We start from the raw sequence: 21,382 nt of genomic DNA on the forward strand, positions 1-21,382 counted from the left end.
ACTATAGATTTGTCCAGAGGTGGGGACTATAGATTTGTCCAGAGGTGGGGACTATAGATTTGTCCAGAGGTGGGGACTATAGATTTGTCCAGAGGTGGGGACTATAGATTTGTCCAGAGATGGAGACTATAGATTTTTCCAGAGTTGCGAGCAAATGATTTGTCCAGAGATGGAGACTATAGATTTGACCAGAAGTGGGGACTATAAATTTGTCCAGAGGTGGGGACAATAAATTTGTCCAGAGTTGGAGAACTACAGATATGTCCAGAGGTGGGAATTAAAGGTTTGTCCAGTGGTTGGGACTATAGATTTGACCAGAGGTGGGGACAATAGATTTGTCCAGAGGTGGGGAAAATAGATTTGTCCAGAGGTGGGGAAAATAGATTTGTCCAGAGATGGGAACTATAGATTTGTCCAACGATGGGCCCTATAGATTTGTCTAGATATTGGGAGCTATAGATTTGACCAGAAATAGGGACTATAGATTTGTCCAGAGTAGTGGGAAAATGATTTGTCCAGAGATGGAGACTATAGATTTGACCAGAAGTGGGGACTATGAATTTTACCAGAAGTGGGGACTATAGATTTGTTCAGAAGATTTGTTCAGAAGTGGGGACAATCAATATGTCCAGAGATGGGGACTATAGATTTGTCCAGAGATGGGGAACTACAGATTTGTCCAGAGGTGGGGACAATAAATTTGTCCAGAGATGGGGACTATAGATCTGTCCAGAGATGGGGCACTATAGATTTGTCCAGAGATGGGGAACTATAGATTTGTCCAGAGGTTGGGACTATAGATTTGACCAGAAGTGGGGACAATAAATTTCTTCAGAGTTGGAGAACCATAGATATGTCCAGGGATGGAGAACTATAGATTTGTCCAGAGGTGGGGACTATAGATTTGACCAGAAGTGGGGACTATAAATTTGTCCAGAGGTGGGGACAATAAATTTGTCCAGAGTTGGAGAACTACAGATATGTCCAGAGGTGGGAATTAAAGGTTTGTCCAGTGGTTGGGACTATAGATTTGACCAGAGGTGGGGACAATAGATTTGTCCAGAGGTGGGGAAAATAGATTTGTCCAGAGGTGGGGAATATAGATTTGTCCAGAGATGGGAACTATAGATTTGTCCAACGATGGGCCCTATAGATTTGTCTAGATATTGGGAGCTATAGATTTGACCAAAAATAGGGACTATAGATTTGTCCAGAGTAGTGGGAAAATGATTTGTCCAGAGATGGAGACTATAGATTTGACCAGAAGTGGGGACTATAAATTTGACCAGAAGTGGGGACTATAGATTTGTCCAGAAATTGGAACTATACATTTGTCCAGAGACAGGGACTATAGATTTGTGCAGAGATGGAGATCTATAGATTTGACCAGAAGTGGGGACTATAAATTTGACCAGAAGTGGGGACTATGAATTTTGCCAGAAGTGGGGACTATAGATTTGTTCAGAAGATTTGTTCAGAAGGGGGGACTATAGATTTGACCAGAAGTGGGAACTATACATTTGTTCAGAGACAGGGACTATAGATTTGTGCAGAGATGGAGAACTATAGATTTGACCAGAAGTGGGAACTATACATTTGTACAGAGACAGGGACTATAGATTTGTGCAGAGATGGAGAACTATAGGTTGCAATACTTTGAATTATTTTGTGCGTTTACCTATGGCCTCAATACCATAACCTGTATCCATAATCACATTATTGGTAACATAACCAAGCAATCCCTTTAGGTACCAACATTAATTACAACTCAATGTCTCAATTTAACAAGCACTAGTTCGGATTTATACATCAGAATGATATGCACATACCGTAAAATATCAAATCCATTCTAGTTTTGGAGGCGTTAAATTCTGCAGTCTCTATGGAGGTAAATCAAAATTAGTCACTGCAGTGTTTTTAGGGTAGAAGTAAACTCTTTTGATAGTTACTGCAGTGTCTTTGGTGGTTTAGTAAAATTTCATAAATTTAAAGCAGTGGTTTTGTGGGTACAGTAGATTGTATATAGTAACTACAGTGTATTAGTTGACACATTGGACTTCATAAAGTTTCGGAAGTGTATTTTGTAGACACAGTGGATTCTATAAAGTTTCTGTAGTGTATTTTGTAGACACAGTGGATTCTATAAAGTTTCTGTAGTGTATTTTGTAGACACAGTGGATTCTATAAAGTTTCTGTAGTGTATTTTGTAGACACAGTGGATTCTATAAAGTTTCTGTAGTGTATTTTGTAGACACAGTGGATTCTATAAAGTTTCTGTAGTGTATTTTGTGGACACAGTTGATTCTATAAAGTTCTGCAGTTTATTTGTGGACACAGTGGATTCTACAAAGTTTCTGTGATGTATTTGTGGTTTCTGTAGTGTATTTTTTAGACACAGTGGATTCTGTAAAGTTTCTGTAGTGTAGTTTGTGGACACAGTTGATCCTATAAAGTTCTGCAGTTTATTTGCGGACACAGTGGATTCTATAAAGTGTCTGTAGTGTATTTTGTAGACGCAGTGGATTCTATAAAGGTTCTGTAGTGTATTTTGGGGACACAGTTGATTCTATCAAGTTCTGCAGTTTATTTGTAGACACAGTGGATTCTATGAAGTTTCTGTGATGTATTTGTGGACATGGTGAATTCTCTGAAGTTTCTGTGATGTATTTGGTGGACACAGTGGATTCTTCAAAGTTCTATAGTGTATTTGTGGACACAGTGGATTCGAAAAGTTTCTGGAGTGTACTTTGTGGACACATTGGGTTCTATAAAGTTTCTGTGATGTATTTGTGGACACAGTGGATTCTATAAAGTTCTGCAGTTTATTTGTGGACACAGTGGATTCTATAAAGTTTCTGTGATGTATTTGTGGACACAGTGGATTTTATAAAGTTTCTGTGATGTATTTGGTGGCACAGTAAAGCCCCTTCATCAAAACAATGAATTTGGGGGCATAAAAAACCTCCTTAGTAACACAGATGTATTTGGCGGCACAGGAAAACCGCCTTAGTTACACAGATGTATTTGGGGACACAGAAAAACCTCCTTAGTTACACAGATGTATTTGGGAGGCACAGGAAAACCTCATTAGTTACACAGATGTATTTGGGGGCACAGGGAAACCTCCTTAGTTACACCGATGTATTTGTGGGCACAGGAAAACCTCCTTAGTTACACAGATGTATTTGGGAGGCACAGGAAAACCTCCTTAGTTCCACAGATGTATTTGGGGGCACAGGAAAACCTTCTTAGTTACACAGATGTATTTGGGGGCACAGGGAAACCTCCTTAGTTACACAGATGTATTTGTGGGCACAGGAAACCCTCCTTAGTTACACAGATGTATTTGGGAGGCGCAGCAAAACCTCCTTAGTTACACAGATGTACTTGGGAGGCACAGGAAAACCTCCTTAGTTCCACAGATGTATTTGGGGGCACAGGAAAACCTTCTTAGTTACACAGATGTATTTGGGGGCACAGTGAAACCTCCTTAGTTACACCGATGTATTTGTGGGCACAGGAAAACCTCCTTAGCTACACAGATGTATTTGGGGGCACAGGAAAACCTCATTAGTTACACAGATGTATTTGAGGGCACAGGAAAACATCCTTAGTTACACAGATGTATTTGGGGGCACAGGAAAACCTCATTAGTTACACAGATGTATTTGAGGGCACAGGGAAACATCCTTAGTTACACAGATGTATATGGGGGCACTGAAAAACATCCTTAGTTACACAGATGTATTTGGGGGCACAGGAAAACCTCCTTAGTTACACTGATGTATTTAGGGGCATAGGAAAACCTCCTTAGTTACACAGATGTAGTTGGGGGGCACCGGAAAACCTCCTTAGTTACACAGATGTATTTGGGAGGCACAGGAAACCCTCTTTCAGCGGTGTTTTTTCAGGTACAAATCCTTCATTTATGTTCATAGAGTTGCGGTCCTGAGTATAGTATACATACCTACAGGGTCAATGGTTTACATAACATATGTATAGGATTGTTTTGTATAGTGATAAGTATCATTACAATATGATGGACAAAAACTTGTTTGCAGATTAACACCATCCTACATCAATATTGGAAGCATTTGATGCATATTAACAGCAGGGTAATTAATTTGAATGTGGTCCACATGCCTATTACCATTAGAAGTGTCATTAGAGCCTACCTATGTGTTACATTGTACAGGTTAGTGGCGTTCACCGCTATCACTCATATTACCCACACATTTCATGCCCTATAAAAACACTTTTTCAATTTTCTTGTTGATGCAACCAACATGGAAGCATGTTTTCTAGCTCCCTATCACTGCTTCATCGCTTGTTGGTGTAACATGTCTGTGTATAAAACCAGAAACAGGCCACTACATTGCTCCTGGCCACCAACACTCACGGCTGTTCCATTGAATCCACAAATTTCTGTCTTTATTTCTAGATGTTTTCCATTTGTTTACCCCACTGCAGGTGCTGTAATATAAATGATTGCATTCTACCAAGTATATATTTCCCCCTAACAAACTCCTCGTCAGGGGGCTAGAAGGAGCAATATAAATGATTGCATTCTACCAAGCCCATATTCCAGTACAAACTCCTCGTCAGGGGGCCAGCGGTTAGTCAGCTAGAGATTTTGCACCATCTACATCAGTTATTAGGTCATATGATTCCAGTACGGAGCACCAGTTTTGGCACACAATATGTCACTGTCGTCCAGAACTGCCAGATGTTCGAGAGGCTGACTGGGACATATAGTCATATTAAATGGTACAAGCAATAAGCTTCTACTCATTGAGTTATTAGCTTTGGTATAAACTTGTATGTACATTATCAATAAAATACTTAATGAATAAAAATGTTCAGTATGGCAATAAATTGCTTGGCAGAACGTGTTTTTCTCTGTAACTTGTAATAGGTGTTCAATTGTAGAATGCCACAGCATGATTTCCTGTAACTATTTGTGATATAGTAACCAAACAAGAACTGTGTTGGACTTTGTAATTCTAGAAGGGGAGATCATTTTAACTTCTCAAACGATTTGATATCTGATTATCAATAATGCTCAGATACAGGTTAAATAAAATAAAAACAGAAACCAAATCCTCATTTCAAATCAGTGAATGGGGGCCAACAAAAAAAGTCCATCATAGCGACGGTGAAGGGCAGCTAATCTGACAAAAGGTAGATGGCAAACTCATCAGCTCCACTACCTAATGTGTCAAACGCAATTTCATGGATGAAGGCACTATGCTCTCCGTAGAATTAATAGACTCCGTGGCCAGAGTGAACTAGGTCCACTAAAGACAAGCTTGTTTCTGTTTAAGATTTACTTATAAGTTTAGATGTGTGTGGACCTCTCCTGATAGAACAGCATGTCACATTGTCCAGCTCTGTGAAATAAGTCAACCATGTTCATTTTAGCTTCTGTAGTATGTAATATTATGGTTCACTCATTGACCAATTAGAACATATTTAATTTGGATCAATTTCATGTTGATGTTGTATGATATCTATCAATTGACATGTTTATTTTTTTGTAATCAGCAATTACACATCAATAATTTTTTAAAAACTTCACTTCATCAAATAACTACCAATCAGCTATGCATGAAAACATAGAAAAACTACAGAAACTAAAATATCCTTAAAATCATATTTTTACAGAATTAGCCCCAGGGCTTAACTTATTCATCGTTTTTTTTTTAATTATTAAGGACACATTTGATTCCTGTGACCTTAAGAGTGGGTCAAAGTCATTGATTTGAAAATGGACTAAATATGTCATGACCAAGTGAGTTATCCGACGGGTATAATGATATAGGACTCCAGATTCTTTAGCATTTGTTTGAAGCTTTTAATGCACATGATTAGTGTGAGCTTGTAGGTCAAGGTCATTTATTTGTTAACAAATTGTAAGCAAGCTATAGGATAAATATCACAACCAAACCTTATAGGCCTGTAGAAGAAGTCATTTTGAGTTTTTGATCAAGTTTACATCTGTGACCTTGAATGTCATTGTATTTGAACAAACCTGATAAGGCTTCACCAAAGCAAGAGAAGCAAGTCAGGTTGGCCATCACGAGTTTCAAGACAACCAAATCACCAACTTGTTGAGTGTAAGACTTCATGTGTATCACTTATAGCAAATTTAGATTAAAATTTGCCTCATTGTACTTGAAAAGAAGTAAAACATGTCTTGTCAAGTCAGAGACCGTTGCGGTCAATTTGGATTTTTAATCAAGTCAAAATAACATTATACCTTAGTCAAGGCTACAAGAGGATCAAGTTTTTGATGTATATGGCTCTAGAAATGTATGATGCCGCATATATATATGATGAACCTCTAAAGAGGTGAAAGTTCTAGGGATTTATTAAAAAAACTCTTTTGGCATTTCTTTTTATATTTAACAATCACAAGGACTTCGGATGCTTTTTGTATATTTATATAGCCATGCAAATTCAAAATTCCAGTCTTCTGCAATTTCCTATCCTTGGATAAAACAGAATTAAAGGAAACAGCCATTTGGAGAAGTGAGTGTAGTAAACAGGGGTGTGTAGATTGATCAACTTTGGCAGGGTGACAGTACTCGCTGGATATGTCTGTGTGATGAAATATACTGATAAAACTCCCAGTAAGGATGGGACACAGCAAACCTAATTACCTTAAAGTCAGGAATTAAGTCAGAGACTGTTTAGTCTATTGTACCATTCCCTGTACAAATGGAGAGTGGAATGGGCCTTTGAGTATTGCTGGAAAACTGATCTGATTCTACTAGTAATGTATATGCACTTTCGGAACTTTGGTGTCATACCTTTTCCTTAATGTCTTCGCCAAATCTAAGCTTTCAAGATTTTACGGTGTGTAAACCCAGGGGAGGAGCGTGGCGACAGGGAGACAGGGGTACCCGATCAGGTGTTATCCTCATCCATACTGGCACATTCCAACCACCCTGAGAATTGAAAAATATATCTGTATTGTTTTTACTTTTAAATTTTCTTCCAACAAAAGCAATGCCATTTGAACAGTAGTATGAGGTGTACAATGTGTACAAGTAATTATAAACAGAACTTTTACCATTTAACCAAGGGAGTTTGATTGTATAACAATGCGGACACTTATAAATATAGCACAGAACTAGTACAACAGAACTGCACTAAATTTTATATGAATCTAAAATAAATATTCTCAAAGGGCAAGGAGATGCCATGTGAAATGATACTAAAATAACATATATTTAGACACCAATTGCTATGAAAACAACACTTTTATCATCTAAGGCACTTCAATGTGACTATTAGACTCTACAAGGCATAAATCAATAAAACATCATGGGGTTAAGCAATGACATGATATGACTAAGGTAACTATACACTGACAGTGCAGGCCTTGCCATATGTCTGACCATAACCCCCATGGTCTATTTTTAGTAAGTGACCTTGACTTAATCTTGAAATCTTTTTAAACCACTATTGCACATCTGAATATCACAGTTTTTCACTATGTCAATTTTCATAAAGATGAATCTTTTGGATTCTGAGATAAGGATCATAACCCCCAGCCTCTATTTTTAGTAACAGTTGCTGTGTCCTTGGGTTTGACCTTCAAATATTTAAAAACCTCGTTTGCACATCTATACATCACAATGTCAAATTTGAAAAACAATTGTCATTTTGATTACAAGATAAGGACAGTAACCCAACCATGTAACATATGTAATGACATGTGCTTAGACACTACAATGACATATGGTAATAAACTAATGACATACACTAAGACACTACAATGACAAACACTAAGACACTACAATGACATATACTTAGACACTACAATGACATATGGTAATAAACTAATGACATACACTAAGACACTACAATGACATATACTTAGACACTACAATGACATATGCTAAGACACTACAGTGGCATACACTAAGAAACTACAAAGACATACACTAAGACACTACAATGACATACGCTAAGACACATCAATAACATACACGAAGACACCAATAACAAACACGAAGACACCAATAACATATACGAAGACACCACAGTGACATACACTAAAACACTACACTGACATACACTAAGACAAAACAATGACAAACACTAAGACACTACAATGACATATGCTAAGACAGTACAGTGACATAATAAGACACTACAGTGACTAACACTAAGACACACCAATAACATATACTAAGACACCACAATGCAATCACTAAAACACTACACTGGCATACACTAAGACAAAACAATGACATACACTGTAAGACATAGCAATGATATACACTAAGACACTACAATGAAATACACTGAGACACTCCAATGACATAATAAGACACTACAATGACATATGCTAAGACACTTCAATGACATATGCTAAGACACTACAATGACATATGCTAAGACACTACAACGACAACTTAGACACAACATACCAAGAAACTACAGTGACATATGCTAATAAACTAATGACATGCACTAAGACACTACAATGACATACACTAAGACACTCAATGACATACTAAGACACTACAATGACATACGCTAAGAACCCTAATAACATACACTAAGACATACAAATGACATATGCTAAGACATTACAATGACATACACTAAAACACTACAGGGACATGTACTAAGACACAGCATTGACATGCAATAAGATAGTACAATGACATACACTAAGTCACTACAATGACATACACTAAAACATTACAATGACATACTATGTCGCCACAATGACATATGCTAAGACACTACAATGACATGTGCAAAGACACTACAAAACAATACACTAAGACACTACAATGACATATACTAAGACACTACAATAACATACTAAGACACTACAATGACATAAATAAGACACTACAAAACAATACACTAAGACACTACAAAACACAACACTGACATACACTAAGACACTACAATGACATATACTTAGACACTACAATGGCATACACTACAACACAACACTGACATACACTAAGACACTACAATGCCAAACACTAAGACCCTACAATGACATAAATAAGACACTACAAAACAATTCACTAAGACACTACAAAACACAACACTGACATTCACTAAGACACTACAATGACATAAATAAGACACTACAAAACAATACTCTAAGACACTACAAAACACAACACTGACATTCACTAAGACACTACAATGACATTAACTTGTTGTAAGAGACTCACACTGCTATAGGACACTACCATGACATGTTGTAAGACAATTTTACAATAGTATGACATCTGTTACCACATTGATATAAGACACTACAATGACATGTTGTAAGTCACTTAAACAATAGTATGACATCTGTTACCACATTGATATAAGACACTACAATGACATGTTGTAAGTCACTTAAACAATAGTATGACATCTGTTACCACATTAATTGCTATAGGACACTACATTGACATGTAATGAGATACTATAACGACACATCAAATGGCTCCTTAATGTCCAATCATCCTGCTCAATAAAAAGCTGAGATGCTTCGTAGCAGTTGTCCATTGATACTGTATAAGCCTACATCTCATTGATTCCCATATATCTCATGTCTACAAGGACAGGAACCAGACTCTTCCAAGCATTTTACAAGATTCCAACAAACTAGCCTACAATTGTGCATCATCAGGGTTTAGTATAGATTTACTGCCTCTGGTCCTCCATCTGACCTTATCCTACTCATATACAAAGTAGACCAGTCATTTTCTCAAATCAAATGATTTCTTCACTCTTAGTCAGTAACGCTGTCAAAACTATAACGTTTCTTTACAGTTTCAGTGTAAAACATATAAAAAAAGTCTGTGATAGGTAGACTAGTGTAGACAATCACTGTACAAAAATGTAAGTGCTCATAAAAGGGGTGTTTATGTTTTCTTTACCTACGCTCTGTTTGAAAGCAAAATTACATATAAAAGGTACAGGATATAAAAAACATTTTCTTCAGGTGTAACCAAGCGAAAACAGTTTTTACATAAACACTTGTAAAATTTATAATCTGATAAATGGACAACACGACTTTCACAACGACTGAACACAAGTGATCAGAGATCGCTGATTTACTTTCTACAGTTATTCAACAGCCAAAGCTTATTTAATATCCAGTTTTACACGATCCGCTGTTTACAGACGTGTGCATGCAGTCATCTTGTTTCAATATATACGCTCCGCCGTGTCACCTTTTATTACAGATAATTGTTGTTTTACAGAAATTGCAATAGTTCAAACAAACCGCTACAGTACATTAATATTTTAAATTTTTCACTTTTGAGAAATTATAACTGTCCATCTAATAACAGGATACTTGGATAATAACCTGAAAAAGACAGGATTAAAAAGGTGTTTTATATGAATTCCTGTCCTTTTAGTGTAATAAATACAATTTGACATCGCACAAGTCACACAATGTAGAAAGTACTAGCTGATAATGTGTGAGGATCGTGGGCCGTCACTATGGTGTATTATAGAATTGTCATTCAATGAAAATTATACTGTTTGAAAAGGATCTATTGATTTCTGGCCGAGATAATCTAGGCAATGGAAACTTGTAGTATTGTTAGGCATTGAGACCGTCACAGTGGGCCCAGACGCAGACTGGATCAGTGATCTGCTCGCTCACCCAACAGGCAGTGTGATGTCCTTCATTCAGACGATAGCTTGTTTTCTCCATGTGCTTAGTTCTGTAGGGTAGATAGACCCATTGTGCACTATCAACATATACCGTTCAAGTCCAATTGATACTTCTTAATGAGAAAGGAGGTATAACGCCTGAACATATTCGTGTCAGTGACAGCTCAGTTGACAAAACATTCGTTTACCTTGGATTCAATCAATTCCGGATATTTTTTTCAAAGACCTGCACTTTGGTAAATCAGTGATTTTTTTTGCAGCGGGCCGTTTTGAGTCATCAAGCGATTGATTGAGAGTGACAGTTAACTGCATGACCAATCGACCCGTCCAGGCCTGAACAGCTGACGTGCTTGCGCCAAAGATCAGAATTAAGTGCCATCCCTCCTACATCCCATGTGACAGAGGGAGTGATTGCATAAACAACCATCGACAGCCAAGAGCCAGATAACTCCGTAACGAGCAGGTACTTAAAACAATTAACATTAATCTCACCGGTGCACAGCCTTTTTGCCTGTAACTATCGTGTTCAATAGTGTTATTTCTCTTTTGGCAGTGGCTTTATCAGTAGTCTGTTCAAACATTGCAGGCTCAGGTTTAATTGAGTGTGAGGCTGATTGGGGTTTTGTGTCAATTAACACAAATACGGACAGGTGAGGAATGTATTTTACTGCTGACATACGTTCCTCCTGTCCTGTGGGTCTGTTCTAAACATGCTCTTAGGATAATCGGTTGAATTCCTGTGTCCTACTACACTTAGGATAATCTGTTGAATTCCTGTGTCCTACTACACAATTATCTAACCAGGAGGTAAATATTACGCTGTCAATTACATATACAGTGTATCATATTTTGCTTTCACAGAGCAAGACAATCAAAATGTGGATGAGTGTATTTAACTGTCTTCGGTGGTATTGATTGCGGAAGACTAGGTAAACAATCATGTAGGGATAGATATAGGCTACAATTTAAATACTGTCAGGTTGATTTTACATGGTTCCGTTAAAGGTTAAAAAAACATAAACGTGATTGTAGTCTCATCAGGCAAAGTTTGTTACTTTATCTTAAAATTATTTTGCCAACGGTAAATCATTTTTAAAGGATGAGAATGATTTAAAACCGAACTTAAAAAAATCCTGTTAGTCTGGGAGAATTTAATTTGTATAGCGTTTATCCAGTATTTACATACACTTGTTAATACATATTGAATTTGTTTATACAGAGGTAAGGTCACGTTTGATCAATCAATCTCTATGTAATCAGAATATCAGCTTACAAAAATTTATTACAAATATATAGAAAATAGCAATAAATCATTAAGAGTACCGACAAAAATGTCATGTACAGCTATGAAACTGACCAATCTCCATAAAACGAGAAAAGCTAAAGAAATGTTGAAATGCTTTCCACCACACTGACTCCTCTGTATCAACTTCCTTTCAGCAAAGTCATTTATCATTAAGTACTTAATATCCAATCTCTCAAGGACTTTTTTGATGACATTCAATGTCCCAAAATTTTAATTGAGAAAAGATTTATTCAGAAAATGACATTGAAATTTTTTTTTTTTAATCATTTCTAGTGCTACAATATGGAACTATATTACAGGTGCACATGATAAAACAGGTGTTTAATATAACAAAAGGTGCACACTTTGACACAGGGGTACATGACACTGGTGTACATCCCGTATGATTTGGTGATACCCTGTAAGTTTTGCGAGATATTATGTAAGATTGGGTAGATATCCTCTAAGATTGGGTAGATATCCTATAAGTTTTGGTAGATATCCTCTAAGATTTGGTGATACCCTGTAAGTTTTGCGAGATATTATGTAAGATTGGGTAGATATCCTCTAAGATTGGGTAGATATCCTCTAAGATTTGGTAGATATCCTCTAAGATTTGGTAGATATCCTGTAAGTTTTGGTAGATATCCTGTAAGTTTTGGTACATACCCTGTACATTTTGTTTGATATCCATTAAATTGTGTTAGATATCCTGTAATTTTTGTTAGATATCATGTAAGTTTTGGTAGATATCCTGTAAGTTTTGGTAGATATCCTGTAAGTTTTGGAAGGTATCCAATAAGATTAGAAAGATATCCTGTAACTTGTTAGATATCCTGTTAGTTCTGGTAGATATCCAGTAAGATTTAAAAAATATCCTGTAACTTTTGCTAGATATCCTGTTAGTTTTGGTTGATATCCAGTAATATTCAATAGATATCCAGTTAGTTTTGGTAGACATTCTGTAAGATTTTAAAAGATATCCTGTTTCTTTTGGTAGATATCATGTTAGTTCTGGTAGATATCCAGTAAGATTTAAAAAATATCCTGTAACTTTTGCTAGATATCCTGTTAGTTTTGGTTGATATCCAGTAATATTCGAAAAATATCCAGTTAGTTTTGGTAGACATTCTGTAAGATTTTAAAAGATATCCTGTTACTTTTGGTAGATATCCTGTTAGTTCCGGTAGATATCCAGTAATATTCGAAAGATATCCAGTAACTTTTGTTAGATATCCTGTAAGTTGAGGTAGGTATCCTGTAATTTTGTTAGATATCCTATAAGTTTTGGAAGATCTCCCATAAGGTTTGGTACATACCCTGTAAGTTTGTTAGATATTCTGTTATATTTGGTAGATATCCTCTAAGATTTGGTAGATATTCTGTAAAGATATCCGAAATGATTAGGATTTGGCAACTAGCATGTAAGGTTTTGAAGTATTTGAAGCTTGATATTCTGTTAGTTTTGGGAATTTTGAGTTATCCTTTAAGTTGTATGAATCCTGGCATGTCTTGTCGTTTTAAGTAGATATCCTGTACAATATGGTACTCTTCAAATAACCTGTAATATCCTCTTTGTTTTAGTAAAGATCTCTTCAGTTTGAAAATTCTAGGATATCTTCCAAATTGATGAAATCCTGAGATAATTTGTTTTGGTAGATAATCCTCAAAGGTTTGGTAATTGTCCTTTAAGAAGAGGAAATCCTGAGATATACTTAAGGTAAATGCCTCCCTGTCATCATATATACATTAATGAAAATATTACCGTACTTTTGTAAGTGCAGTATAAAAAACGTGATTTTCTCAGTACAGTAGGGGTTTTATGGGAAGGTTCAAGGCCAAATTAAAAAAAATCATTTCATCATTCAAAATGACATCTTTCATTTATTTTCTCAATGTTAACCCATTTTTCTTTTGGAATTGAACCTCCAATAAATCAGCTCTGGAAAAATGATAATGATGATGACGACAAATGAATGATGACGATTGAATATTTATTAGGATTAAAATCTATGTCAAACTGAAAACAGGTAGATATCTAGGTAAACTGAACCTGTTGGAACAAAACAGTTAGATGTTATAGTTTCACTTACATTGACCAAGATAAATTCGCAACTTCTGGGATTGTAGACAAATTAGTGTCACCTTTCACTTTTCTCTCTCCAATTTAACTGTTCAATCGATGTCATTTTTTGCAGTCGGGTGTTAACATCTTTGCTGATTTTTTATTGACTAAAACAATAACTGAGATGTGACTTCCTCAACTTGGTGATGCCCTCACTAAGTATAGTTGTAAATACTGTGACCATACTGGATCACTATCTCCTGTCCACACTAAAATTAGAACCAGAGGTCCACACTAAAATTAGAACCAGAGGTCCACACTAAAAATAGAACCAGAGGTCCTCTTTCTTTGTGTGGACTTCGGTGAAACATCTTTCCATTAGATAATTTGGATTTGTTTTAAATTAATTTATGACAGTTTTAGAAGGTACACAATGATACATGCAGGTAGTAACAAATTATTAAGATAATGCTAATTAAATACAAAAGGGAGATAACTCAATCGCAGATACAAAATGTAATGTAGCATATACCGTTATGACTTATGATCAGTACCTAGCCCAAGTTGATGTGCTTTCACTGTCTATTGTCAGAACAGCCTAAGAACCAAGAGATTACACAGTAAAAATATCAAAGGTTGGTTTTACCATTATTTTTAATGATAAATGAAAAAGTTCTACTTGTCACTGTTGGAGGCGACAGATTTGACAGACCGTGCTAGGATATGTACCCACAGAGTGATGACATAACAACCGTTAGATTGGTTGGGCGGTAGGGTGAGGCGTGAGCTGGTCCTCATTAGTTATAGGTGTACACTCAGTCACACCGTTCTCCTCCTCGGGACCAACTGCTCTATAGCTTTTTGTCAAAACAGGGCATGTCCTCATTAGTTTTAGGTGTACACCTAACTCTCAGCCGCACAGTTTTCCTGGGACCAACTGCTCTAAAGCTTTTTGTCAAAACATGTGAAAATTAATCCCAGGTAAATGAAGTGATATCTCTGGATTAGTAAGCTCTGTTATGGCTGACAGGGCCAGGTGTACTCCTCCAGGTGACAGAGCTAGCCCTCCTTCCGCTGGCTCACCGCAGACGACCGTAGTTCTCACCCTACAAATATCACCAATTTTAAATTTTAAGGCCAATACAAGTACCTGGCTATTGAGAAGCATGAATTGAGAAGATTATAAATTTGACAATGAACAGCAAAATGGGGCGAATGGTCACTGGGTGGTGACAACACAAAGGCAATAGAGTTAGATCTGGGATACCTGTCAGAGTTAGCCATCATCCCACTACTTATAATGGCCACTTACAAGCCATATTTAATTTGGTTACATCGCAATATAAAGTTTCTAACAAACAGAAAGGTGTTATTAAAAGATACTTCAACAAATATTTATAAAAGTTATTTGGCCTATTACTTAGAAACATTAATAATGTACTGGGTCCAACCGAAAGTATTGGACCTGTTTTTGTGGTCACTTTAGTTAGTTTTAAGAAGTAGCTTTCTTCATACTCATTATTCTATTTTATAGCTTTGCATTAAAGCTTAAACCGACTAAAATCAAAATTTTAAGAATTGCAGCTGCTGTAATTGACAACCATTCATGTCTTTAGATCAAAATGTAATTGATTACCAGTCCACAGTCATGGTGTACTGATAAAGGCAGTAAATTTCTTTATTCTTGTATATAAATCTCCTTATTCTTGTACACAGTGTTCATTAGGTGAAATCTAAGGAGTTGAACTGAGTTGTACATGGTGTCCCTTCCAGTCTACAGTGATGACCTAGGTTGGAATCCAAATCTGACCCAGTGCATTTTTTGCATCCTGTAATAAATAGGTGCCTGGCCATTTGTCACATGCAGTGTGGGGTTTTGGCTAGGACATTCTTGTACACAGTGTTCATTAGGTGAAATCTAAGGAGTTGAACTGAGTTTTACATGGTGTCCCTTCCATTCTACAGTGATGACCTAGATTGGAATCCAAATCTGACCCTGTGCATTTTTTGCATCCTGTAATAAATAGGTGCCTGGACATATGTCACACGTAGTGTGTGTTTTTGGCTAGGATATCGAAATACCTGGACATTTGTCACATGTAGTGGGTGGTTTTGGCTAGGAGATCGCCATACCTGGACAGTTGTCACACGTAGTGTGAGGTTTTGGCTAGGATATCTCCATACCTGGACATTTGGCACACGTAGTGTGAGGTTTTGGCTAGGATATTGCCACACCTGGACATTTGCCACATGCAGTGTGTGGTTTTGTCTAGGACATCACCATACCTTACAGTGATGACCTAGGTTGGAATCCAAATCTGACCCAGTGCATTTTTTGCATCCTGTAATAAATAGGTGCCTGGACATTTGTCACACATAGGGTGTGGTTTTGGCTAGGACATTCTTGTACACAGTGTTCATTAGGTGAAATCTAAGGAGTTGAACTGAGTTGTACATGGTGTCCCTTCCAGTCTACAGTGATGACCGAGGTTGGAATCCAAATCTGACCCTGTGCATTTTTTGCATCCTGTAATAAATAGGTGCCTGGCCATTTGTCACATGCAGTGTGGGGTTTTGGCTAGGACATTCTTGTACACAGTGTTCATTAGGTGAAATCTAAGGAGTTGAACTGAGTTTTACATGGTGTCCCTTCCAGTCTACAGTGATGACCGAGGTTGGAATCCAAATCTGGCCCAGTGCATTTTTTGCATCCGGTAATAAATAGGTGCCTGGACATATGTCACACGTAGTGTGTTGTTCTGGCTAGGATATCGCCATACCGGGACATTTGTCACATGCAGTGTGGGGTTTTGGCTAGGACATCACCATACCTGGATATTTGTCACATGTAGTGAGTGGTTTTGGCTAGGACACCGCCATACCTGGACATTTTTCACACGTAGTGTGTGGGTTTGGCTAGGATATCGCCATACCGGGACATTTGTCACATGCAGTGTGTGGTTTTGGCTAGGACATCTACATACCTGGACATTTGTCACATGTAGTGTGTGGTTTTGGCTAGGATATCGCCACACCTGGACATTTGTCACATGTAGTGTGTGGTTTTGGCTAGGACATCGCCATACCTGGACATTTGTCCCATGTAGTGTCTGGTTTTGGCTAGGGCATCGCCATACCTGGACATTTGTCACACATAGTGTGTGGTTTTGGCTAGGATATCGCCATACCTGGACATTTGTCACATGTAGTGTGTGGTTTTGGCTAGGATATCCCCATACCTGGACATTTGTCACACGTAGTGTGAGGTTTTGGCTAGGATATCGCTATACCTGGACATTTGTCACATGTAGTGTGTGGTTCTGGCTAGGACATCACCATACCTGGGTTGTAATAGTAAAATTTTCAGAGGCGAAGATTTGGAAGACGAGGGAGTAATTGGTGTAGCAGATCTGCTTATTCCCACCCCATCTCGCTACACATGTATACAAAATATAGCAGTGTATGTGACAATAATTTAATTATTTATGTAATATAAAACATATTATCCATGTAATATTTATATTACATAATAAATATTGTACACAGTATATATTACATATGTATGGTATATTATATTCATATGTATGATAAATTGTTACATGTTATAGAAGTAGACTCAAAGTTGATGGTTTTATAAAAATCCCATGTCGCACAGCAATATCAGCTTTTGTATAAACAATTTACAATAAACAACTCTTTCCACAATGAATCTTAGATGCAGAAACATCAATTGATTCACAGCAGATCGATGTCACTATAAAAATGTTGAATTAATGATAACCTCTGAGTTCTACAGAAGTTATCGCTGTAGGTATACACATAGCAATGTTGTGAACAATAATCTTGCATTCAAATGAACTATAATTTATTAATTAAATACCTGGTCTAGACTGAAAAGTGAGATAGAATGGCAGTGCGGAGACAATTGGTATGATGCCTAGTGGTGGAACCAGGTATCTAATGCAGGTCCACACCGGTTTGTTTGTTAGGCTTTAACGTCTGTGTAATAGGTTTTGTCATTTGAAGACGGGTGCCAAGGGAGACATCCTACATTTACAGTAAAATAATCCAAAATCATCCAATAGCATAAAATTCACGTGTCACATGCACGCACATGCATGTAACAACCCACCACATTCATACAGGGACAAGATCGTGTTAATACCTTGTTGGTTTCCAGCCACAGTAAGTCATCGGTAATCAACTTGAACCTATAGTAATTGGTCGTGAGAGACCACTTTTTGATATCGAAATCAGAAAGAGGTTCCAATGTATCTCATCTACAGTAATGAATACAGAAATTGTACTTAATACATTTAATATGTGTTGCCTATCAGAACCTATCTAATATTCTGTCGTCTTCCTGTTGGATTCCCAGTGGGAGACTACCTCAAGCATTTTGAAGTTTTGATAACTTTAATTTTCGTTTCGAGACAAGAAACGCCCAGAGCCGGTGAGAATAGATACAGGTTTGATGTATGTACTGTAGCGACAGGGCTACAGTGAGAATAGATACAGGTTTGATGTATGTACTGTAGCGACAGGGCTACAGCAGACGGTGTTGTACCAGCAGCTATAACTTAATACAGTCAAGCATCTCATAGACAAGTGATGTATTGGTAGGCAGGTAATTCTCTCATCACCAGTGAGTTGATATGTCATCAGACCTACTTAGGGTCTGTATGTCAGCTAGCTCTAATTAGTGGTCACAGCACCATGTTCGTTATCATCATCTTTACAAGCCAGTTGTCAGCAACTTCATGTGCAAGCAATTATTATTCAGAAGGTCCCAACTGATCATCCGTTGTCAGTTATAAGTTCAAAATCAGTTGTCATTCACAAGTTCTAAACAAGCATTAAATATTTCAAAATCAGTTGTCATTCACAAGTTCTAAACAAGCATAAAAACTTCCAAATCAGTTGTCATTCACACAAGTTCTGATTTAGCTTTAGTTTCCAACTAATTGTCATTCAAAATTTCCTATTTTGTCATTAATGAGTTCTAAACTACTTACTAGCTGTTAGTTATAAATAAGTAATAGCTGTCAGTTAGAAATTCCAAATTGGTTGTAAACTATATGTTGCCAGTATATTTTATCAAATCTATTTTCTAATGATGTAAATATTAATTTGGATCCTTTTGCTTTAAGAGTTATCTCCCCATACATTACTTACTATAGTGTCTCGTGTGAAATAAAAAGTATGTTCTAATGAGGTAAAATAAGGTTAGGTGCCTTCAATAGAAATGGTTAGATATAGAAGGTGAGGATGAGATAGTGATATTTCATGTTTCTCTCTCTCCTATCAAACAGAACTGTGCTGTGGGTCATCTAGTAGACTAGTAGCTGATGTTCCAGGTCAATCTCAGGCCTGACATAAAACAAACAAACATTCAGATACAGTCGGAGTGAAAGTGACTTACATAACAAGACACGTCTTATACTTGTAAAGTCTGTGTGACATAGGGATGTGACAGATAGATATAAAGACAGACAAAAACATACAAGTAAATAAACAAAGAGACGAAGACAGACTAGTGGACAAAGACGGTGACAGATAAATACAGACAAAAACAGACAGATTAAAAGACAAAGAGACGAAGACAGACTGTGGACAAAGACAGTGACAGATAATACAGACAAAAACAGACGGATTAAAAGACAAAGAGACGAAGACAGACTAGTGGACAAAGACAGTGACAGATAAATACAGACAAAAACAGACAGATTAAAAGACAAAGAGACGAAGACAGACTGGTGGAAAAAGACAAACAGATGCACAATAAAAGACAGATAAAATAGAGAGACAATGACAATAAGACAAAGACAGATGGATGAACAGACAGATGGATGAACACAGAAAATAAGACAAAACACCAATCTGTTGTACAGACTTTATAATGACACCCGAGGTATAACCAGTACACCCTGGTTATTAAAGATCATACCTATCCTAATCTCCTCTTACCTGGTATGTAAATGTTACTGAATCAATAAATACCAAAACCAAAGTGAGTGTGTACATTTATTGTGACGGCTGACCAGGGGGTTTAAACTGGACACATACACACACTTGATTTGTAGTTAGGCAGGACAGTTAATCTGTTCACCTTCGTGTTTGACCTGGTCTCTTTATTGAGCTATTTATGACCCTATTCACTTCCCTAACGTACTGTCCTCCCTACAGTGTCCTTCCCAACTCAGTGACAAGGAATGGATGGACCCAGAGTAACAACAAGCTACTGTAAGGACCCAGAGTAACAACAAGCTACTGTAAGGCCCCAGAGTAACAACAAGCTACTGTAAGGACTGACCCAGAGTAACACTCAGCTACTGTAAGGCCCCAGAGTAACAACAAGCTACTGTAAGGACTCAGAGTAACACTCAGCTACTGTAAGGTCCCTGAGTAACACCCAGCTATTGTTAGGATCAAGAGTAACACCCATCTACTGTAAGCGTCTAGATTAACACCCAGCTACTGTTAGGATCAAGAGTAACACCCAGCTACTGTTAGGGTCTAGAGTAACACCCAGCTACTGTTAGGGTCTAGATTAACACCCAGCTACTGTTAGGGTCTAGAGTAACATCCAGCTACTGTTAGGGTCTAGAGTAACACCCAGCTACTTTAGGATCCAGAGTAACACCCAGCTACTGTTAGGATCCAGAGTAACACCCAGCTACTGTTAGGATCTAGAGTAACACTCAGCTATTGTTAGGATCCAGAGTAACACCCAGCTACTGTTAGGATCTAGAGTAACACTCAGCTATTGTTAGGATCAAGAGTAACACCCATCTACTGTAAGGGTCTAGAGTAACATCCAGCTACTGTTAGGGTCTAGAGTAACACCCAGCTACTTTAGGATCCAGAGTAACACCCAGCTACTGTTAGGATCCAGAGTAACACCCAGCTACTGTTAGGATCTAGAGTAACACTCAGCTATTGTTAGGATCCAGAGTAACACCCAGCTACTGTTAGGATCTAGAGTAACACTCAGCTATTGTTAGGATCAAGAGTAACACCCATCTACTGTAAGGGTCTAGATTAACACCCAGCTACTGTTAGGGTCTAGAATTACACCCAGCTACTGTTAGGGTCCAGAGCAACACCCAGCTACTGTTAGGGTCTAGAGTAACACCCAGCTACTTTAGGATCCAGAGTAACACCCAGCTACTGTTAGGGTCTAGAGTAACACCCAGCTACTTTTGGGATCCCCAGTTAACACTCAAATACTTGTACCCTTAAGGATCAGATAAACTACCCAACTAATGTAGTTATACCACACAATTTATGTTATAATCAGATGGATCTACCAACTTGTGTAAAGATCCAAAGCTCTGTCGCATTTTTGTAGGGATCTTCCAATACAAATTTAA

The 21,382-nt window shown here is 37.4% G+C and overlaps 1 protein-coding gene and 2 long non-coding RNA genes across 5 annotated transcripts in view; 1 reads left to right on the forward strand and 2 right to left on the reverse strand.

The window, feature by feature from the left end:
- Positions 1–6,938, reverse strand: part of LOC110448907 — a 48,842-nt gene extending 41,904 nt beyond the window's left edge. Inside the window, exon 1 of the long non-coding RNA XR_002462793.1 lies at positions 6,813–6,938. This is a non-coding gene — a long non-coding RNA (uncharacterized LOC110448907). The remainder of the gene's footprint in view (positions 1–6,812) is intronic.
- LOC110448903 (zinc finger MIZ domain-containing protein 1-like) overlaps positions 1–21,382 on the forward strand; it is a 233,241-nt gene that overhangs the window by 62,519 nt on the left and 149,340 nt on the right. Inside the window, exons 1-2 of one of the 3 annotated variants that reach the window (XM_021495399.1) lie at positions 10,620–10,788; positions 10,920–11,122. The gene's annotated coding sequence lies outside the window, so the exon portion shown is untranslated. Of the gene's footprint in view, positions 1–10,619; positions 11,123–21,382 lie in introns of those variants that run through there. The other 2 variants (XM_021495396.1, XM_021495403.1) reach the window with 2 other exon arrangements.
- LOC110448906 overlaps positions 14,461–21,382 on the reverse strand; it is a 93,320-nt gene continuing 86,398 nt past the window's right edge. Inside the window, exon 3 of the long non-coding RNA XR_002462792.1 lies at positions 14,461–15,115. This is a non-coding gene — a long non-coding RNA (uncharacterized LOC110448906). The remainder of the gene's footprint in view (positions 15,116–21,382) is intronic.

Source organism: Mizuhopecten yessoensis, unplaced genomic scaffold (genome assembly GCF_002113885.1).
Source record: "Mizuhopecten yessoensis strain PY_sf001 unplaced genomic scaffold, ASM211388v2 scaffold4373_2, whole genome shotgun sequence".
Lineage (NCBI taxonomy): Eukaryota > Metazoa > Mollusca > Bivalvia > Pectinida > Pectinidae > Mizuhopecten > Mizuhopecten yessoensis.